Here is a 4,629-nt window from a genome sequence, read left to right on the forward strand (position 1 = left end):
TTGAGCAGCGAAGATTTTTGTGAGGTAAGTGATTTGTGAAAGGTATAGTTTAATGTTAGTCAGGGCCATTCTTTTGTAGGGAATTTTGAAAGTCAGATGGCGTTGCGCTAACAAAATATTGTGTGTCAGTTTAAGCACAGTCGTATATAAATTGTTCAAAGGGGACGTTTCAAGATTAACTGCAGTTTCCACGTCGAATGACCTCCCTGGGCTCAAAAATACAAATTGATAATTTTATTTCAAGACTTGTGTGAAAATCACTCAGATTATTTGGTGCAAATGATCCGGTGTTTCAAATGAATTTTGTAAGCTAATTCTTTGTCATGCAGGAGCAGACTAGTCGGTCACAAGGTTGCCAAACATATCCTGCATTGTAGCCAAGATTCGGTTACACTTCTAGCAGGAAGAATACCAGCCTTGAGCGGTCTAGGAAGCGACTATATTTCGTGTGTCAAAGTTGTGGCAGCCGAACGCCGAAATAACATATTATATGTCAATAAGTCTTATTTGCATTTCTGTAACTGGGTTTAGGGACTACAGCCCCGAGTACAAACTAAACAACACAAATCATGAACTGCCATAATTATTTCTGTTTTTTCTGTCTTAAGGGTACTGAAATTCAAAAACTCATTGAAAGATACATTTCGCATTTTTAGAACATCTCCAGTAGCTATACTGTAAGCATTATGAGTAGGCAAACATATTTTTTATGGTAATAGACTCTGAAAATATTTTTCTTTAAATCGATGTCAGTGGCACTATCCATGAAAGACAAGCACACAAATGAAGAGACAACAACACAGCATCGATTTCAATACGTAACATCCACAGGGAGATTTCGTAAGCTACATAACATGAAGTTTCAAATCAAGAAAGGCTACTATGCAGAAAACCATAAGAAATGACAGAAAATGTCGGCTCAAAATTCCGTTGAAAATTTAACTACTGATTGCATGCTGCGCAGCTTCGATACCAGCTTCTACCAGCACGAAAGGAGAAGCAGTTGTCATCAGAAACAAGGAGCACAAAAAGCTTGAATAAAAATGCCATTCAGTTCATAAATACTGAAAGAAAGATAGGTGTCATCTATTTACGATGATTAAAATGTAAAAGCTGCTGATGCTTTGTCAATAAAAGCAAAAGGTCCTATGTTGAAGAGCTTTTCAAAGTGTAACATGTTTAAGACAGAGAGAATCCGAAATAACAGCAGGTTCACCAAGCTGAGCGTGATGCTGAGAGTCTATGCGTCGCTTGTGCAGAGTGTCATTAATTTAGCCCCTGACGTTTTAGTATTAACGATGCCTTTAGGCTACCACAACAGCCATATGAGAATTATCGAGTACTATTGCGGCGGCACAGCTCTAGAATTTGCAGAGACTATCCGTATGCTGCTGAATCACAGCGACAAACTACCACTACATTAGTTATACTCCATACTTAATTTCTGCCTGTAACTGGATTGCTCAACAGGGGGTGAATAGCGTCAATAGCTCTATCCCTCGCTCTACACACTATAAGCGACGGAGAAGCAGCTATGAATTAATTCATAACAATCAATGAAATGTGGCATACTCTATTAGTCATCTGATGTTTATGGAAAACTACTTTTTGACCTACACAGCACTGCAGTACAAGCTTAGGGGTTCTATATGAATCTGGTACTTAAATTTGCTGCGGTACTTATCAATTAAGGTAGGTCGCGAAATGGAAACCACAGTGAAAATCAAAACTGTTTTATTTGCAACAGTTAGCTACAACTTCCAGCTGCTTATCTCCGTAGTCGCCGATCCGACTCAGACGTTTTCCGTAGCGTTGTACCAGCTTTCCAATACCCTCGTTATAGAAGGCAGGCGCCAGTGCTTTCCGTCAGTTCTCTACGCTGGCCTACAGCTCGTTGTCTGTGCCAAAATGTTGTCTCCATAGCCAGCGGTTCAGGTGAGCAGAGATGAAACTCAGAGGGAGACAATTAGGGGCTGTATTGCGGGTAATCAAACATTTCCAACTGAAAACGATGCAGGAGCAGCTTCATTGGCCCTGCAGAATGCGGCTGAGAATTGTCTTGAAGAAGAAAGCGCACGACGGTTATGTAATGTTAGCTGCATAGCTTCAGGCGAAATTTCTCACCAGGCCCCCGTGCTTGGTGGGGGACACTACAGTTTTAGGTATCTTTATGTGCTCCCTGTGTGCTCAGAACTAAAAAGAACGACGTAACGCGATCGACGGGCGTACTAGAAACACTGCCCAACGCACCTGTGCTAAACTTCATCGGAGTTTCACTGTGGTTTTCATTTCACGACTGATCTTCAAAAAATGGTTCAAATGGCTCTGAGCACTATGGGACTCAACATCTTAGGTCATCAGTCCCCTAGAACTTAGAACTACTTAAACCTAACTAACCTAAGGACATCACACACGCCCATGCCCGAGGCAGGATTCGAACCTGCGACCGTAGCAGTCCCGCGGTTCCGGACTGCAGCGCCAGAACCGCTAGACCACCGCGGCCGGCTGACTGATCTTCCTTATTTTCCAAATAACCTTCGTACATACTGAGGCAGAGAAAAAGTTTAATTATGTGTCTTATTTTTAATTTGACGTATTGCAACGTATTTCAAGCATGATTTGCTTATCATCAGGCTCTTACGTACACAGAAAACTGTTACATTAAGATAAATTACGTTAATTTAACAACATAGAACTCTTTTATTCACTGTTCACTAGAGTATTTGCTGGAGGTTTGTCGGAAAGTGTATCAGTGGGTGGCCAGAGATCAACGTCCAGTGGTCTCTTCTGCTGGTGTGGAGCTGAGTTTCGTTGTAATTGACGCCATAGACTGTGTGGGAAACCCATAGTTTTACAGCAAAAATCGAATCGCTCTGAGCACTATGGGACTTAACATCTGAGGTCATCAGTCCCCTAGAACTTAGAACTACTTAAACCTAACTAACCAAAGGACATCACATACATCCATGCCCGAGGCACGATTCGAACCTGCGACCGTAGCAGTCGCGCGGTTCCAGACTGTAGCACCTAGAACCGCTCGGCCACTCCGGCCGAGTTTTACAGCAGTTATTGCGGTGCAGTGTTTTGCGATGCACTTTTTATATCATAAAGAGACAAGCGTTGCTTTATAGATTTTCTTCAACATAAAAGTCCATTACCTTCTAGTCATTTTCTCACAGTTCATGTACTGCTAAGGAACTAAGAATTCTCTCCCAGAATGGATTTCTGAATATGTTGTCGAACAGACATCAGTCGTCTCTATCACTGGACATAATGGCTGTGTGTATGTGTGCGCATATGTTTTTGTGTTCGCGTGTGTTTTGTGTATAAAAGAGAAGAAACAAATGAAATTGCATTCAGTATCTGTGTGCAGTAGTTTAATGCAACATCAAGTTTTAAAATCAATTTTTACTCTGTCTGTTTCCTGTACATTACATCAGTCAAAATATTTGAGGAAATATTTCGTCTGTAATATGCTTAGCATACACAGTTTGCTCTTGCGAGCGTGACTCGCTAAAAGCGCAGCGGCAAACACTGCACAAGTGTTTATGTTGGCTGACCGACACACACTGCGGTAGACGCTAAGACATAAACAGGAAGACACCATCGTGGCTCTGAATGTAGTGAGTCGAAATTATCTGTACGTTCTTCCAGTAGTCAAAGTGAAACTCTGTGAGCCGTGCATGGCTCATGTGCCCGCCATCGTGTATTTTTCAGCCTGTTTTTAACGTACTTCCACCTCACTACGTTAAATTACTACTGTCACTAAGTTGCTGTTTTGCTTGATCGTGAGCAGCGCTAGCAGCGCGTATCGATATATCCCCTCTAGTAGTATGGTTCAAATGGCTGGCCGGCCGGAGTGGCCGAGCGGTTCTAGGCGCTACAGTCTGGAACCGCGCGACCGCTACGGTCGCAGGTTCGAATCCTGCCTCGGGCATGGATGTGTGTGATGTCCTTAGGTTAGTTTGGTTTAAGTAGTTCTAAATTCTAGGGGACTGATGACCTCAGAAGTTAAGTCCTTTAGTGCTCAGAGCAATTTTTTATCAAATGGCTCTGAGCACTATGGGACTTAACTTCTGAGGTCATCAGTCCAATATAACTTAGAACTACTTAAACCTAACTAACCTAAGGACATCACACACATCCATGCCCGAGGCAGGATTCGAACCTGCGACCGTAGCGGTCTCGCGGCTCCAGACTGCAGCTCCTAGAACCGCACGGCCACTACGGCCGGCTGCTGAATGGAACGAAGAAAAAAATGGTTCAAATGGCTCTGAGCACTATGGGACTTAACTGCTGTGGTCATCAGTCCCCTAGAACTTAGAACTACTTAAACCTAACTAACCTAAGGACATCACACACATCCATGCCCGAGGCAGGATTCGAACCTGCGACCGTAGCGGTCACGCGGTTCCAGACTGAAGCGCCTAGAACCGCTCGGCCACCCCAGTCGGCCCTCTAGTAGTATTTTTCCTCTACTGCTATTACTTCCCGCTCGTTGTCTGTTGAAGGGAGTTGGTCACAGTTCGGATGGGAGTTCGTGTCAGGAGTTCGGATAGGGACTTGTGATCCATCAGTCAGTTGGAACGCGTGTGGAGCGCCGTCCGAACCTGCCAGTCGCGGAGTTGC

Source organism: Schistocerca serialis, chromosome 9 (assembly GCF_023864345.2).
Source record: "Schistocerca serialis cubense isolate TAMUIC-IGC-003099 chromosome 9, iqSchSeri2.2, whole genome shotgun sequence".
Taxonomy (NCBI): Eukaryota; Metazoa; Arthropoda; class Insecta; order Orthoptera; family Acrididae; genus Schistocerca; species Schistocerca serialis.